We start from the raw sequence: 10,608 nt of genomic DNA, 5'->3' as shown, positions 1-10,608 counted from the left end.
TGCAAGCGAGCATGCGTCGTCGGTCAGTTCACGTGTCAAAATAGAGAGAGAGAGAGAGATGGAGAAAACACGGAAGGGAGGCGCAGATAAACTGCGCGACAAAAGAAACAGGCTCTTCAGCAGACGCTGCAAAATGTGTTAAAATAACACAGCAGGACCTTCAACTCGCGTCACTGGTGATGATGATGATGGTGGCGGTGGTGGCACTGGGAGCACCAGCACGCAAGTGTCAGTGATGAGAGGGAGAGAGACGAGAGAGAAGTGAGTGTAGTGCCTGCGGTAAGCAGAACTGCTTTCAAAACACAAGTTTAGATAGATACCCCTGACAAAACTGAGTCAAAAACACAAAATTATGGTGATAAAGCTGCAATAAAATAATTGCACTCTTTGCTCTGTGACTACGAGATTGTATCTGATTCGTAGATTTTTCGTGATTGTCTGTTTCAAAACGTATCATTTCCCTTCAAGCAAAATCAAACAATCCAGGAGATCTGCTTACAGAAAAAGATGGTTATTGTATATAACAACACACTTGACAGATAATGTTAAAAATCTCTAGTACTGTAATCACACTAGTTTAGTTCAGTGAATGTAGTGAATACTTCCTGTAAGTACTGCAAGTAATAATCTGTTTTCAATATTACTGTAAGCAGTAGGGATGCCACAATTCTCAATACATTATTGAACCGTTCGGTTCGACCCCCACGGTCCAATACGCGCAGGTGAATTAAGGTTTTTCGGTTTATCCATCAAAATCTGTCAGTTTTATATTCCCTGCACTTTTGTTAATGTGCGCATGCGCGTGATCTGCACGCTTATAAACGCCACAGCGAGTTGATATCCAGTCACTGTGTGCTAGCTGCGTTAAACTCTGCTTGAACTCTGCTTGCAATGCTGGTGTCAGATTTCATTCGCGTGCACACACACCCAACAGAAGTACGACAACAAAAAGCAGCAGCACGACTGTCTTTTAAATCTGAGGTGTGGATTAATTATTTGTGCGTGTAGATTACATACAACATCAATGTAAAGATGCAAATTCGCGTGCGGCAATGCGAATGACGCAAATTGGGCTTGTTATTGATGCAAACGCGCGTTATTTGCCTCAAACACATCTTCTGCACAAGTTGAAAAAGTTTAACTCAAGAAGAGAATGCGCATGATGCTAAAATAAATCCCACCAGTAATGTTGTTTGAGGAACGCATTTTTGGTTTCTACACAGACAGCATGATGTTGGACTTAACAGTAGTGCAGTAAGGTATAGCCTCGAACCGTAAACCGTGAACAAGAACCGAAATATGTATTGAACCGTGAACTAAGTGTATTGTTGCATCACTAGTAAGCAGCACTTGTATTTTGTAAAAAGTCAGCAATTGCATATAACTTGTTTTAGGATTCATAAGTGTGGATTACTAAACTAAACTAAACTAAACTAAACTAAACTAAACTAAACTAAACTAAACTAAACTAAACTAAACTAAACTAAACTAATAAATAACATGTTCTAGAAGTGTATGTTGTGTCAACTCTCACTCTTTTCTGCTATTAATTGGGTTTAGTGCTTTTATGGAATTGGAGTTGCTATTGCTATACATATTTAAAGGCGTGCAAAGATGGGTGGTATTTGTAATTATACACTGCAAAAAAAATATTTTCAAGAAAAAAATTCTTAGTATTTTTGTCTTGTTTTCAGTAAAAAATATCTTAAAATTCTTAAAATAAGATGGTTTTTCTTAATGAGCAAAATGACTCAAGAAAATTAGTCTAGTTTTTACACCAAACATTTTAAATTTAAGTGATTTTGTGCATAAAACAAGCAAAAAAATCTGCCAATGGGGTAAGCATGGGGATTTTTTTTGCATTTAGTGTTTAAGAAAAATGTTCAAGATTTTTTGCTTACCCCATTGGCAGATTTTTTTTGCTTGTTTTATGCACAAAATCACTTAAATTTGATATTTTTGGTCTAAAAACTAGACTTATTTTCTTGGGTAATTTTCATCAAGAAAAAGCATCTTAATTTAAGAATTTTTAGATATTTTTACTAGGGCTGTGAAAATAACGCATTAATTCGATTAATTAATCTGAGAAAAAATAACGCGTTAAAAAAAATAACGCAGATTAATCCATTCCGTATTGACCTTTGAACCTGGATACATTCTAGCCACCATTTGACTGTAAAATAAAGGAGGTAGACGAGAATGCGCTGGCGGTGACTGGATCATTGACTGGAACATTTACTCATAAAAAACGGCCTGGTGGAAGTGATGATAAAAATAAAGTATGCAACTCCTGCAGCACAGAATTTGCATATCATAGAGTTCGTCCACTCTAAAGTACCACATAATACAAAGCACATGGAGTAAAGTTCTCCGTCATTACACGGAATTGCAAAATTATTAAATTCACTTTTCATAAAGACGACGTGTATTCAGCTTTTTAAGTGGGATGTGATCAAAGCCTGGAGTGGGCAAAATCACGTTCCTCTCTCCACTGTAAGTGTTCTGTATTCACTACGCACCGGATCCACTTCGGGTCTTCTGGCTGTAGCGCGTAATTTGAGGTAAAACTTTATTTCAGCTAGCATGGAAATACTTATAATGCAGGAAGGCTCCGATGTTTTGGAGATCGATAAAGGTGTAAAAGACCAATGGAGATTGACTTGGCTTAGCGGAATGATGAAGATTGGGATCAGAAAACCAAACAGGCAATTAACGTGTGTCTTTGCACAGTATAGGTGTCCTGTATTTTGTGGGTAAATGATTTCTCTCGTACGTGATTACTCGCGTCGCGTTTTTGACTGCTACGTTGATCTAACCAGTGGCTGATAAAACGGGTTTGTTAAACTAGTGAGTACACTTCATGTGGCGCCACAAGAACCAAGAAGCAGATGACATCCAAATCCCGTGAGAGCAGTTCGAGAAATCATAACAGAAGACTGCTTCCTAAATGCTCTCGCGGTACTTTGATGTCATAGCCTGACTACGTCAGACTTCGTACTTCCGCTAAATTTCATTACGCTTCTGTACTCAGTCTGAGATACCTCCCATTCAAACCGTTTTCCACCGGTCTCAAAACGACCGTCCAATCAACGAACAGAGGGCGGGCTGAGAGCCGTCACGGCTGTTGAGGACATGGAGACACAGAAAGCTCTGTTGTGGAGAACCGGCACTTGCCAACTTAAACCCGAACAAGAAAAGTGTTTGTTAAACATTTGAATGGAGATTATGTTGTTGCCCTGCTCCCGACAAGTTTTTGGAAAAGTTTAATTTATCAACTTTACCGATCGTCAGCGTGAAACTGTGTGCAGCACAGCTTGACGTGCACAACGATCGAGAAATCATTGAAGGGAATTATATTGTTCACAGTTAATGGTGGAGGACGCGTGGGCAAGCATTCTTTGGTGACATTCCTGATTAACCAGAAAATAAGGTAGGGAGATTTAATTTACATATGGTTATGGTTGTCTGGTGGAAGAGTTTGAGAGGAGAGAGGGGCTTTCCTCCCGTTAGACGTGAGTGGAAAGCCACCGTAAGGATAGTGTTCAACTAGCTCTGGCCCGATTTACTTTACATAATCTGCAAAAGTCGTTCATAGCCATGTTAACTGGTATTTCGCTCGATGGGTTTGTTTTCACATCATACGTGTATTTTACAGCAGAGATTCGATGCGGCTGATCCGGCGCATAAAGCACATCATATCCAAATGTTATGTGTGATTGGCTTACGTTTAGACCAATGATTTTAAACTTCAGACAAGCCCCTCCCACGAGAAGGAAAACGATTGTCAATTATGCCCAGCCAGACTCTGTCTATGAAGCGAAGCAAAATAGCAGAGGATGGTATTACCAGGCTATTGATGTCATCCACCTGTCAGGTTCTTTATTTAAGGTTTATGTTCAATTACACAAAAAAGCCCTGCAATTGATATTGCACTGTTAAACTTTTGGTAAATAATCTTCCTGAAGCACTTTATTTCCTTAGCATATTACTTTAGGTTATTTTTGTTGATTGTTATGGCCATTATTTGAACAGTGAAAATACTGTTATAATAAAAGAGTTTTTGAGCTTTGATGTCACTAATGCTGATTATTTACTGATTTATTTAAAAATAAATATTTAATACTTTCACAGCAAAAATTATGTAGGCGATTAATTTAGATTAATTAATAACAGAGTATGTAATTAATTAGATTAAAAATTTTAATCGATTCACAGCCCTAATTTTTACTGAAAACAAGACAAAAATACTAAGAATTTTTATCTCGAAAATAATTTTTTGCTGTGTAGTGTGGGCCGGTTTGGGCCAAAATGCCAGGGCCGAATTTTTGTCCCAGTCCAGCCCTGACTATAGTGGAGTGAATAGAAGACGTTAGCAGATGGCCAAATATAAAGTGACCATATATACGTATATTATTAGTGCAACCAAACGCAATTACCAGACATTTTGATGCTGGGAAACTGTTTTGATAAACTTACTGAGTTGCTAACACGTTAAAACCACTGGGGAACAACACCACTTCTGTTGCCAAAATGCGCACGCAGGCTATTTCATCAATTTCATAATCGGGATAATGTAGAGCGAGGCGGTTCTTATAGCAAATACAACCCCGTAAGGCTGATTCAAGCTCCGCTTTGCGTGGGGTCCTGATAAGCCTGTCGGGTTGTATTCGCTATAACAACCGCCTCGCTCTACATTATCCCTTATATATGCCTATATTTAAATGCAAATATTAATGATTTCAGTGTATAATAGATGCATCACTAATTGTGCACCTGTCCTATCCATGCTGCTGGTCTTTTCTCATCTGCACCTCCTGCCACAGCGTCCTTTTGACTGCGAAAAAGGTCTGTTAATTTGGGGCATTTAGCTGCCTCTTGTGCCAACATTTTTATTTTTTAGGCCCCATCCATTTCTTTCTCTTCTTTTTGCAATTTTTACCGTCTTGTCTATGTTGCATTCACACAAATCCAAACCTGACCAAAAGTAAACTCTTTTGATCGGCGCCTTTGAGCCAATCGGATGTGAGGAAAAATGAGGATCAGTCCAAGTTGGGAGGGGCCGCTCTTATCCCCCCTCAAGATTTGAAGAATTGGTTTGGCCCGGTCTGAAACAGACACAGCGTTCCGCTGCAGCTGAGCGCCTGGTCAGGCATTAAAAAAAAAAAAACTTTGCTCCCGGAACTCCCGATGGCCAGTCCGCCCCTGACTATAGTACACGGATCTGGTAGCTGTGTTGAAAAACTTGATAAATCAACTTTTAAATATAACTTTCTCTGTCTGTGTTGCTTCTCTGCTGATTCTTGCCATACTTCCATTGCCAACATGCGCGTGCATACGTTTCCACGTCATCATTGTGTTCAAACAGTAAAATGGTCTAAGGAATCCCTGTATGTCTGTATATTAGCTGTTAAGGTCACTGATGGAGAGAGACAGGTTGATGATGACCCTTGCAGTCATATTGATGAGGAGGAGGAAGGAAAGCAGAACAAGAGGAGGAGGAGAATGGAACCAGTACAAAAACAGTGATGGGGCAGTGTGCAGGGCTGGGTAGGCAATCATGACCACCAGCTAAACCAGCATCAAACCAGCATAGAACAGCATAATTCCCATGCTGGTTTGATGCTGTTTTTTTCAGCAGGGTAGGCATATCAATCAATCAAAGCTTTATTAAGGACACACACATAGAAAAATACAGCACAATATTACATATTTACATATAGGATAAAGTGCAATAGTTCCACTTACTAGATTATAACTTGACTAAAGCACAGATTGAATTAAAAAAAGGAATTATTCTTAGTCATATTTATTACTGATGTTCTTCTCATGCATATGTAGTGAAGTGGTTTGTTTTAATCCGAATATGTGTATCAAATACTTTACCATTATGTTTTTATGTTTTTCTACATTATGTTTTTATGTCTTTCTATATGAATATAACCAGTTCAGTTATATACATTGCAGTTTGTTCAAAAAGTGCATGGGGAGGGTAGGAACAAAAGACCTACAGTTCCAGGAATGTTTCTGTATGATATAAACCATATGTTGGTTCATGTAACAAACCCATGGGAATAGGATTGCGTGCGAAGGCAGACTTAAATACTCTAGTACAGGGGAAAGGTTTTCAGTGAGTCTTGAAGTTTTTGCAGGACTGCTCGGCTTTTATTTTGCTGGTTAATAAAAGTCTATCTTTTGAAAATGAAACCTACGGCTTGAGAATTTTATTCTTAAAGAACCCAAAAAGGAAAACCACAACAATTGGCGCCCAACGTGGGGATGGAAAAGAGCACAACAATTGGCAACCCAGATGGAACATGAAAAGAGCACAGAACCAGAGACCACAGCTGGCTTCTCGATGGGCAATACAATTAGGTGGCCACCTAAAAGAGGTAAGCGATTTGCTTATTCAAAGATTGTATTGTTCACCTGAGATGGCTCGTGGTGGTAAGATTAATCACAATTGTTTTTCCAAATTTAAGAACAAAAAGAAGAAATGAATGATTATTAGACAAAATGATAAGAATAAAGGGTTTCATTTTCAAAGGAAATATGTGCATACACTCATATGTTTTGTTACTAACAGTACGTGGTGGTATTAGAACAGATGGTTATTTTTATTTTTATTTTAAGTGAAGAAAACGCGTAAGAGTTATGCAGTGTTGGACAGGAAGTGAATCTGCATGTCTATTGTCTGTTGGGGAAGTGAATGACAATGGAGGTCTATTGTCTGTTGGGGACAACACATGTCTATTGTCTGTTGGGGAGGTGAATGACAATAGAGGCCTATTGTCTGTTGGGGAGGTGAATGACAATAGAAGTCTGTGCCTGTGGTCGGAAGTGTCGGGCACAGAGGTCAATTTTGTGTATCAAAGTGGTATATTTTATTATTTTAATTTAGATCCATGTTGGGGAAGTGTAGTGGGTCTGTTGTTTTAGTCGTATAATCACGTTGAGAAAGTGTAGTGGTTGTGTTGTTTTAATTAGCAAGGTACTTCAGGTAAAGTACAGTTTGTTTTGTTTAATTGTATTTGTTTCTGTGTGAGAGTGTATGTGTCTGTGCTAGCATGAGTCTGTGAGTGCACGTCTGAGAAGAGGAAAAGTGGGGGCTAAGTGAGCAGTGGGTGTGTCTTTCTTCTGTGGCTCTGCAGAGGCCACAGAGAGGTGTTGTGTTACACTAGTGGAGTGAGAGATTGTTTAATAAAACTGTGGAAAGGGAATACAGTTTGAAAGTATGTGAATATGAGTAAGAATATAAGTATGAATATGAATACGATATGAATAAGAGACTAATAACTAAGAGAATAAGTTATAAATGCTACTAAAGATGATATTTGATGATATTGTGGAGTTATTGTAGCTAAAAGTATTAATTATTATAGTTAAATCTAGAATCTGAATAATTCATTTAAATGATTGATTAAAATAAATAAGTGTGCTCAAAAGGAAAAGTATAGCTTGTCCAAAAAAGGACAAAAGTGGGTAATGGGGTTTGACATTATTTGAAAGACATCTTGTATTAAAGATACACTGAATCTGATTAACTATTTGGGAGAATATATAAATTGCACAAATTAAAACATTAAGATTGTGAAGTGGTTAAGATGAGAAATAATTATAAAATATAAGGTTTGTTATATTGTAAGAAAAGATTATGGCAGTCACATTACTGGAAAAATTAGGATTGAACAGCTATTGTGTGGAGAAATGGAAGATAAGAAACTTAAATGTTCAAATGAGGAAACATTTGATGTGGCATTGTGTGAGAAAAATATAACTAAATAAAAATATAAACTAAAAGAATGAAAAAGAAGAGTTAATTAACAGACAAAGAAATGCTTGAGGAGAGAGAGAGAGAGAGAGAGAGAGAGAGAGAGAGAGAGAGAGAAGGCGAAGAGTAAAAGGGAGGGGGTACTGAAGATCACCAGATGTGAGGCAAAACTGGCAGAAAAACAGAGGTGAAGCTTTGAAAGAGAAATAACAAATTAGAATAAAAAGACCAAGTTATTAAAGGTGTAAACAAAGAGAAAAATAAAAAGGACAGAAAAATTATTAAAAGGTGAATGACACAGATAAATTATACAAAGATAAATTATTACAAAATGAAGAGGAGTCTTCATCTGATGATGGAAGGTGGTCACAAAATAAATTTTATTTTAAATCAAAAGGCAATATTTTGCATGGGTCAAGCTGAAACCTTGTGGGGCTGATCATTCCCATCCTTTGACATTCAAGAAAGTGAATAAGGGTTGGCAAGAAACAGACAATGGCAAAAAAAAAGAAAAACTGTGTGCGACAAGTGTTGGAGGAGCAAAGAGGAGGCAACAACTCTTCAGCTGGACAGTGGACACGTCCTGTATGAATGGGACTATGACTGATCTCAAGCAGTGAAGGGGGCACTGCGCATATGTTCAGAGACAATTACAAGGATGAAAAACAAAAAAGACTGAGTGGAGTCCAGAAGGAGACTCACAAAGACAATAATGTTCTTGGAGACAAGAGAAAAACTGGACTACTATTTATCTTCATAAAAGCCTTTGGGTGAAAAGGGAAAGAGTGAAACAGCCGTTCAATGTTTAGTAAGGACCTTGTTACTATAGGGACACAGACAATCTTTATGAGAAAATCAGCTAGACAAATTTAAAGGCTGATAAAAAATGTATGTTGTTAGGTGTGACTACCTTTTCTGAAATCAAATCAGACTCCTATAAATCTAATGAGAAGAGAGGCATGATGTAAAATTATAGCTTTAGAAATTGGGTATACTACAGAGGAAAGATTGTAAAATAAAATAGATTAAATAACTAAATTAAAATAGCACCATACGATATTATAATAGCGGGGAGAATAGAGGAAAGAAATAACTGATTATTGTGACAAACTTAGCATTACCATAATTCAAGCAAATAAATCTAAAATGTATGTAGTCTACAATTGGAGAGCGATTAATGACAAGAAGATTTGATGTTCCAAAAAACCATACTTTGCTGATAAATGTTTCTCCATTTGATAAACATTTTTACGGTGTTTTTGATTTGCATAGGAAATAGATACTTTTTTGCATTTACGTATTTTCTTATGAAGGACAACATTATACAGGTTTAGAATTGAAGAAACACCAATCCAATATGCTGAAAAGTTTAGTCTGGTTGATTGCTGCTAAAATGTATAGTGATTTGTATAGGCTCACAGGAGAACAGTTGATTTTGCCAGCATGGGCAAATACATAACAGGTGTGGAAGGTACAAAGGGACTCAGATTGTAAGGAAAACCTATCAGATCATACAAAAGTGAAAATTTCTCAGTAATATATACTGTTATCAGAGATTCACATTGGACAATGTTGTGGAATAAAAATTTGATTATTGATTTGTGATAAGAACGAAAATTTAATTTGGAATAAGAATGAAAAATTTTATTTGACAATCATAAGAATGAAGAATTGACTATCATCTACAATCACAAGTGATGGTAGACAAAATAGTATATAAAAGAAATTATCCTCAAAGCCATACTTAACAAAATGTGTGAAAGTACTAATCTTAACTGGATCGATGCTTTACCTCTTGCATTAACGAGCATGTAAACTAACAACAGCACACCTTTAACACTGCATGAAATGTTTGCCGATCGACCTATGCGTATTGTAAAAACCATCTGGAATTGAGTGTTAAATGAAGAAACTAATTGTCTATGTATTGAGCTATTTGTGTACAGAAAAAGCTGAAAGGAGCTGAGGAGGAGAGGAGACAACATGCCTCGATGTGAGAGATGATCTAGCTTATCTGAGGGTCGAAAGGTCGGAGGGGCTGCAGGAGAACGCGGAAGGAGCAAACCTGCCAAAAGGGCCAAACACAGTGAAAGGGGGCTGCAGAGGGATGAGAGCAGCTCTATGCGGAAAGTCCAAGTGGGAGGAGCAACAAATGCATCATAGCTCGTAGGATGGCAGTTGGAGAGGAAGAGAAATACATGATATGAAAGAAGACACAGCAAAATCATATCAGATCAAATCAAAAGCAATTCAAGTATACCGACGGACGGATGAACAAAGTTTTAAGCATCGAGAGGAAAAGTGGAAAAGAGAAATTGTCAACAGAAATTGAAAAGAACGAAGCTGATTACTACAGAAGATTTGCATGGCCACAGTCAATCAAACTTCTCGGCAATGACTGTTGCCTTCAACGAGGCCAAGTGAAAGATCTGCAACAACCTCAAAGGAAACTTAATCTGAAAGAAAGACTGAAAACATTAAAACTACACAGAGTCATTGAACAAAGAACATACAGTATTGTTCAAAATAATAGCAGTACAATGTGACTAACCAGAATATGCAAGGTTTTTAGTATATTTTTTATTGCTACGTTGCAAACAAGTTACCAGTAGGTTCAGTAGATTCTCAGAAAACAAACAAGACCCAGCATTCATGATATGCACGCTCTTAAGGCTGTGCAATTGGGCAATTAGTTGAAAGGGGTGTGTTAAAAAAATAGCAGTGTCTACCTTTGACTGTACAAACTCAAAACTATTTTGTACAAAAAAATTTTTTTCTGGGATTTAGCAATCCTGTGAATCACTAAACTAATATTTAGTTGTATGACCACAGTTTTTTAA

This window comes from Misgurnus anguillicaudatus, chromosome 23 (assembly GCF_027580225.2).
Source record: "Misgurnus anguillicaudatus chromosome 23, ASM2758022v2, whole genome shotgun sequence".
NCBI lineage: Eukaryota > Metazoa > Chordata > Actinopteri > Cypriniformes > Cobitidae > Misgurnus > Misgurnus anguillicaudatus.
This window is presented reverse-complemented; position numbering follows the sequence as displayed.